Genomic DNA, 8,456 nt, shown 5'->3' with positions numbered 1-8,456 from the left:
CTACCACATTATCAAAGAAATAGTAATGAGAGGCAATATAGTCATATAGAAAATAGCATCAGTTGATAAACTAGCTGATCCATTCACCAAGACCATGGCACAAAACCAGCTAGATCGACATCTTGAGAAGATGGGTCTAAGATTTTGTAATGATTGGCTTTAGTGCAAGTGAAAGATTGTTAGTAGTATGCCCTAAAGTATATCATGTATTGTATCTTGTGAAGATTTATTTCCTTTTAATGGTAAATATCCTTTTCTTTTGAATTTAAATGGTTCAAATTTTATTGAAAATATCCTTTAATATCTTGTTAGATATTATATTCTTAAGTTATTAAGAATATAAGTAACAGAACATTCTAGTATAAGTATTATAAATTTAAGGATATCTCATTGGGCATGACTTATCTGGAATGATTGTCACCTTTGTTTGTTTTCATGGATTAGTGATGGTTGTCGAATCCACCAAAAATTAAATTAACTGAAATTACCAGTAATGAAATATTTTCTGCAGCAAGTGGTAAATCCAGGTTAAACCCTAGAGACTGAATTATTAAATTTCGTGCACTTGTGTGTAATAGAAAACGAAAGAAACAAAGATTGGGGGGTGGGGGGTGGGGGGAGGGTTTGTAACACAAAATCAGAAGAAATCAGAAATTCAAGAACTAAATATGAAAATCTCAATTTAAACAAACTTCGGTCCAAGGTAATTCGTATTCCAATGCATTGATTTGATCATAGACAAAAGAAATACAATTATATCTTATTGAATACTTAACGTAGATTTACCAAATAGCGAGGTAAACCCCTGACTTCCCTATACTCATCAATTCGAGCCCAACACTCTTATTGACTCTAATTATTAACTGAGTTGGTATTAAGCAATCCTCATCAAATTAATAACTGCTTTAAGAAAAGGAAGTAGTTAAGCTGAACAACAATTTATGAAGCGTAAATCATTTAATCCACCCTAGTGTTTCCTTAGGTTATTATCGAAAACTTGGATCATAATCAATAAAACCTAATTGCTACTCATGTTCAATCTTACACAACAATTACGGATTATGAAGATGAACTAGCAATTGATCAAATCAAACAATTAACTAATAGGCCTTTTTAGCAAATCATTCAACAGATCAAAAATAATTAAATCAGAAAACAATAGATATTCAAAAAGACATAAATTAAATTAAGAACCTGGTCTCACAAATCAAGCAAAAGAACTTGAATCCCTTGAACTGAATTAAAAACTTAGCCACTAATGTTCATGGCTTACAAAAAAATAAAGGAAAAATAAAAAAAAATCTAAAAAAAGAATGGAGAATGAAGGTCTTCTATGGAGAAAGAAGGTCTGAATTGGGATGCTCTTAGCTACTGTCCAAAGACATATTTATACTAAAAAAAACCTAATCCTGAAGATAGGAACCAAACCAAACTAGGAAAGTTTTTGAAATTCAAGATGCAGATTTTTAGCCTGCATTCACGTTTCTGGAATCAAGGCAGATTTTCAGTGACTTTCATTCCGAATCTGCCTCTGCCCTCTTCAGGAAAGTTGTAGCTCTATTTCTTAGCTTTCCAACGGGTACTTATGGACCCAAATCCAAGGTCTACAGCCCAAGTTATGGCCCAAAAACCAGGACTGGTTCAGACAGATGGTCCAGTCCATAGTGACGAATTCATTACCATTTTTGACAATTAAAATGGCCTCATCTCGCATCTAGCCCTTCATAGATGTTGTAGAGGTGGCTCTTAAGGTTCAATTGGGCTTGGGCTTGCTTCATTTGGACGTCTAAAACTCTAGATACAAAGTAAGTACCAAAACTGGTTGTGACACATAAAGTCTATGCTTTTGCAATAGATCCATAGCTCATTTTATCAACCTTGGATACTTATTTGGGCTTTGGTCCCTCTTTATCATTTGAAGTGCTCTATCTTAGCTTTTCAATGGATTAAACAGCACTCAATTTGGAGACCCTCAACTTTAGAAACGCCTGAAAAATATAGCAAATGTCAAATGCTGAAAATTTCTCCATTTAATACAATTATTCCGCAACTATATAAAAATATGCCTAAATGATAAATATATTTTAACTAACTGAATTAAACATAAAAACACACTAAAAACACTAAATGTGATGGGAATAAAATTAATAAATTATGCACTTATCAAATTTCCCCATACTTATTCCATGCTTGTCCTCATGCATGATTTAAACTCTCAATCAACTCCACTTAGAAGTTTCTTAACTTCACCCTATCATAACATTTTCAAACAAAAGATTAAAAGTTTGAAAGAAGAGGCCAGTAAGGTAATAACCATCATAATAAATTCCATCAACACCATACCAATATATCAATAATTTTCCAACACAAAACAAAAGGCTTGAAATCAATTAAGCTCACACAATTAAAGTTCCATAAAATTAAGTCCATACACACCAAAACACAAGGCTAATTTATCAAGACACAACCATTATAGCTCTTTGCAAATCTTAGGGGAGATAGAAATGCCTTTATATATATATATATATATATATATATATATATATATATATATATATATATATATATATATATATATATATATATATTTGAAATTGGTACTTCTCTCTTGTCACAGTTACTTTTTTTTTTTTTTATTTCAACCGTCACCTTTAGAAAAGTACCTTGCTCATATCCTAGCTAGCTTTTGGCCTGAGAATCAACATGGGGTTCATGAAGACCCCTGGTTAGTTTGCTTAACTAAAATAGCGGAGTAATTTTCAAGTTCAACCTTTTATTTCCCCCAATTTATGCATCTACATATTATAAAGTGCCCTGATAGATTAAACAAAATTCTGAAATATGCATGACACTAGTTTAAATCACACATAACTAATCATTTCACCATTAAATCAAGCCTAAATGATTTATACAGGAAAAAAATTGCTCTATGGTATGGAGAAGAGGGAAAAATACATCATTAAAGTTACTATTACCTTACCTAAAATTTTAAAAATTCAATCTAAAATAGAAAAGTCATTTCAAGGACAAAGCACTTCTCTCCGAAAGTTAATATAGAAACATGAGTCCAGCTTATGAGAACAAATTTTATTTTATTTTTATTTTTTTTCTTAACAATTAAAAAGATTGTAGCAACAAATTTCTCCTCCCCCACACTTAAAACTTACATTGTCCCCAATGTAAAGCCCAAATGCAAAAGAAAAGAAAAAAAATATGCTAGAAAATAAAATAAAATAAGGAAAAGAAAACAAATCTGATTGTGGCTAACAAGCCACCCATGGGTTGCCTCCTAAGAAGCACTTTTGTTTATCATCGTTAGCTCGACATGGCAAAGCTCCTTAATCCACTGAATTCTCCTGAAACCCCTCATAAAATGGCTTGAGTTCATGACCATTGACCTTGAACACTTTGTTAGTTCCTAAACTTTGAATTTCAACTACACCATAAGGAAACACATTAATAACAACAAAGGGTCCAATCCAACAAGAACACAACTTACTAGGCATCAGCTTCAATTTGGAATTATACAATAAAACTTTTTGTCCAATCACAAACTGCTTCCTTATTTTGTCATGGAATGCCTTTGTCCTTTCTTTATAGATACTAGAATTCTCATAAGCCTTAAGTTGAATTTCTTCTAATTCCTGCAATTGTAATTTTCTTTCTAACTCATCCTCAAAGACATCCTGCACAAATGTATCAACAACATTAATAGAAAAGACAAAATGATCATCAGCAGGATACTTCATGACATCAAAGATATTAAATTTGACAGTCTCTCCATCGAACTCCATAGTTAAGGTACCCTCATCCACATCAATTTTTGTCTTGGCAGTTTTTAGGAAAGGTCTTCCAAACAAAATCAAAGCAGAATTTGATGAGAGAGCACTATCATCCTCCATATCCAGAATGTAAAAATCTGTAGGAAAAATCAATCCTCCAACCTGCACCAACACATCCTCAACTACTTCCAATGGGTAAGCATTAGAACGATTAGCTAATTGAATAATGACACTGGTTTCTTTCAAAGGACCCAAATTTAAAGTTTGAAAAACTGAAATTGACATAACATTAATAGATGCTCCTAAATCTGCCATTGCATATTCAAATTTAGAATCACCTATTCTGCAAGGAATAGAAAACGAACCTGGATCCTTACACTCAGGGGGTAATTTTTGCTGAATTACACATTTTCCCCCACACTGATCTTCTCATTATTCCTCAACTTGCGCTTTGTAGTGTATAACTCCTTGAGGAATTTAGCATACCTAGGAACTTGTTTGATCGCATCAAGTGAAGGTATATTCACCTCCACCTTTCTAAAAGTCTCCAAAATTTCTAACTCTTGTTCTTCTTTCTTATTTTTAGCCAACCTGCATGGGAATGGAGGAAGAACAGAATTATTAACCTTATTCAGTTTAGGTTCAGTATTTACCTCAACTTTAGGAACTTCAGACTCTTTTGCTCCTTGCTTATTCTTTTTTATTGGCTCATGTGGAGTCTGATTATCAACTTCTTTCCCACTTCACAATAGTATCACACTTGCATTTTCTCTAGGATTCATGACTGTTTGTGATGGGAGCTTTCTAGAACCTTGAGCTTCCAGCTTACTCACAGATGAGGCTAACTAACCAATTTGCCTCTCTATGTTTTGAATGCTATTTCTGGTCTCCTGTTGAAACTGTTGTGTATTGTTAGCCAAAGCCTTACAAATTTCATCAAGTGAAATGCCTTGATTTGAGGGAGCTGGAGGTGGAGGTGGAGGTGGTTGATTCACTTGTGGTCTCTGCTGATGGTATCGGTTTTGCACCGGTTGATTCCCATAACTCAGATTAGGATGATCTCGCCATCCTGGATTATAAGTATTGGAAAATGGATCATACCTATTTTATGGCTGTCCATAATTTCCTATTGCATTAACATGTTGCATTGATTCATCCTCTTGTAATGCAGGACACATGTCAGTAGCATAACCCGAACCTGAACAAATCCCACATACCTTAATAGTTTGCATTTTCCCTACAGCCAATTGCCTCATCAAAGAAGTTAAATCAGAAATCTGTTTCTCAAGGTTAGTTGTACTTACCTCATTAACTTTCTTAGGTGTGTGATCCATTCTCATTCCAAACTACTGAGAGTTTGCTGCCATGTTAGCAATCAGCCTCCTTGCCTCTTCTGGTGTCTTATCAACCAAAGCTCCTCCACTAGCAGCATCTATCATACTGCGGTCCATTAGTAGAAGTCCTTCATAGAAATACTGAATCAAAAGCTACTCACTTATTTGATGATGGGGACAGCTTGCACATAGTTTCTTAAATCTCCAATACTCACACAAACTCTCTCCATTGTACTGCCGGATGCCATAAATTTCTTTTCTTATATTGGAAGCACGGGAAGCAGGAAAATACTTCTCCAAAAATATTTGCTTCATTCCATTCCATGAGTTTACAGATCCAGAAGGAAGGTAATACAACCAATCCTTAGCTGTGCCTTCTAGTGAGAAGGGAAAAGCTCGAAGCTTGATTTGATCCTCTGAAACTCCTTGAGGTTTCATGTTGGAACACACAACATGAAATTCCTTTAGATGCTTATGTGGATCCTCACATGCAAGACCATGAAACTTAGGCAACAAATGGATTAGTCCAGATTTCAACTCAAAAGCAACATTTAAAGCAGGGTATTGAATACACAAAGGCTGTTGGTTTAGATCAGGAGCAGCTAACTCTTTCAAAGTCCTAGCAGCCATGGTTTCGTTTTTGGAACTTAACTCTGAATCCGAATCCGAACTTAGCTCTTTTGGAGATTGGACTCCTTCAGATGTATTCAGAATCTGCCTAGCTTGCTTAGCCAATTTTCTCAACCGTTTAGCTCTTTTTTCTACTTCTGGATCAAAGATCAACTCACCAGATTGAGAAATTCTTGTCATAAACAAAAAGAAATCAAAGTAAAAATAGAAAAATGCCTCAAAACCCTAGAAAACAATCGAATTTGGCCTCAAGAGGGTGGGGCCAAAAAATTCTATGGATTTATTGGTCTTGATCAGAGCGTCGTTTCCTTCAAAATAGGCATGGGCCGCCCTCCAAATTCAACCAAAATTCTTAATGAATAGTAACACTGTAAATTTTTTTTTTCGAAAACCTGAAAACAACAACACTCCACAAAACAAAGTTAATAACAAAATACCCTAACACTAAAAACACGAATTCCAATAAACTTCAGTCCCCAGCAACGGTGCCAAAATTCTTGATGGCTGTCGAATCTACCAGAAATTAAATTAACTGAAATTACTAGTAATGAAATATTTTCTGCAGCAAGTGGTAAATCCAGGTCGAACCCTAGAGACTGAATTATTAAATTTCATGCACTTGTGTGTAATAGAAAATGAAAGAAACAAAGATTAGGGGGGAGGGGGGGGGGGGTTGTAACAGAAAATCAAAAGAAATCATAAATTCAAAAACTAAATATGAAAATCTCAATTTAAACAAACATCAGTCCAAGGTAATTCGCATTCCAATGTATTGATTTGATCATAGATAAAAGAAATATAATTATATCTTATTGAATACTTAGCGTATATTTACCAAACAGCGAGGTAAATCCCTGACTTCTCTATACTCATCAATTTGAGTCCAGCACTCTTATTGACTCTAAATATTAACTGAGTTGGTATTAAGTAATCCTTATCAAATTAACAACTGCTTTGAGAAAAGGAAGTGGTTAAGCTGAATAATAATTTATGAAGCATAAATCATTTAATCCACCCTATTGTTTCCTTAGGTTATTATCGAAAACTTAGATCATAATCAATAAAACCTAATTGCTACTCATGTTCAATCTTACACAACAATTATGGATTATGAAGATGAACTAGCAATTGATCAAATCAAATAATTAACTAACAGGCATTTTTAGCAAATCATTTAATAGATCAAAAAGAATTAAATCAGAAAACAATAGATATTCAAAAAGACATAAATTAAATTAAGAACTTGGTCTCACAAATCAAGCAAAAGAACTTGAATCCCTTGAACTGAATTAAAAACTTAGCCACTCATGTTCATGGCTTACAGAAAAATAAAGGAAAAATAAAGAAGAAATCTAAAAAGAGAATGGATAACGAAGGTCTTCAATGGAGAAAGAAGGTCTGAATTGGGATGCTCTCAGCTGCTGCCCAAAAATGTATTTATACTAAAAAAAAAAATAATCCCAAAGATAGGAACCAAACCAAACTAGGAAAGGTTTTGAAATTCAAGATGCAGATTTTCAGCCTGCATTCAAATTTTTGGAATCAAGGCAGATTTTTAGCGACTTTCTTTCAAATCTGCCTCTGCCCTCTTTAGGAAAGTTGTAACTCTATTTCTTAGCTTTCCAACGGGTACTCATGAACCTAAATCTGAGGTCTACAACCCAAGTTATGGCCCAAAAATCGAGACTGGTTCAGACAGACGGTCTAGCCTATAGTGACGATTTCATTGCCATTTTTAACAATTAAAATGGCCTCATCTCGCGTCCAGCCCTTCATAGAAGTTGTAGAGGTGGCTCTTAAGGTTCAATTGGGCTTAGGCTTGCTTCATTTGGACGTCTGAAACTCCAGATACAAAATAAATACCGAAACTGGTCGTGACACATCAAGTCTGGGCTTTTGCAATAGATCCATAGCTCATTTTGTCAACTTTGGAGATTGATTTGGGCTTTGGTCCCTCTTTATCATTTGAAGTGCTCTATCTTAGCTTTTCAATGGATTAAACAGCACTCAATTTGGAGACCCATAACTTTAGAAACACCTAAAAAATATAGCAAAGGTCAAATGCTGAAAATTTCTCCATTTAACACAATTATTCCGCAACTATCTAAAAATATGCCTAAATGATAAATATATTTTAACTAAATGAATTAAACATAAAAACACGCTAAAAACACTGAATGTGATGGGAATAAAATTAATAAATTATGCACTTATCAATTAGTATGAGATACTAATGGGATGGAATAGTGAGTCTCATGCCATATGACAAATATAGCAGGCACTTATAAGATAAATAAGCGGAACTAGTGACACAAATATGACTTGCACATGGAGTTTATTCTTGTCAATACAATGTTATATAGATCATAATAGTGCATATAATCCCTTGACCTGAGATAACACAGATATCTTGTATATAGGTAGTTTGAGTTTGATATTACTTTCATGCTTATACTATGTGTGAGTATATGGGTATATGTTGGCTTCGACTAATTATATATAGAGATAGGTGTTAGTCAAGATGGAATCCGTTACCCTAAGTAAATAGGGATAAAATCCTATATCCATTTAAATTATTCTTGATAATTCAAGTTTCTGGCCAAGACAGATAGATTTAGTCAGAAAAGAGTTTATGATTAGAAAGTCTAATTAATCAAGAATTAAAATTAAAATAAGGACATACGATTCTAAGTATAAGAGTTTGAAATAA

The 8,456-nt window shown here is 33.8% G+C and overlaps 1 non-coding gene across 1 annotated transcript; it reads left to right on the top strand.

Annotated features, from left to right (window-relative positions):
- Positions 1-5,279: 5,279 nt before the first annotated feature.
- On the top strand, positions 5,280-5,383 carry LOC131181254 (small nucleolar RNA R71). Its single transcript, XR_009149880.1, has one exon. It is a non-coding gene; the product is annotated as a small nucleolar RNA R71 (small nucleolar RNA).
- The last annotated feature ends 3,073 nt before the right edge of the window (positions 5,384-8,456 follow it).

This window comes from Hevea brasiliensis, chromosome 6 (genome assembly GCF_030052815.1).
Source record: "Hevea brasiliensis isolate MT/VB/25A 57/8 chromosome 6, ASM3005281v1, whole genome shotgun sequence".
NCBI lineage: Eukaryota > Viridiplantae > Streptophyta > Magnoliopsida > Malpighiales > Euphorbiaceae > Hevea > Hevea brasiliensis.
Note: the sequence above shows the minus strand (reverse complement) of the source record. Positions and strands in the feature narration are given on the sequence as shown.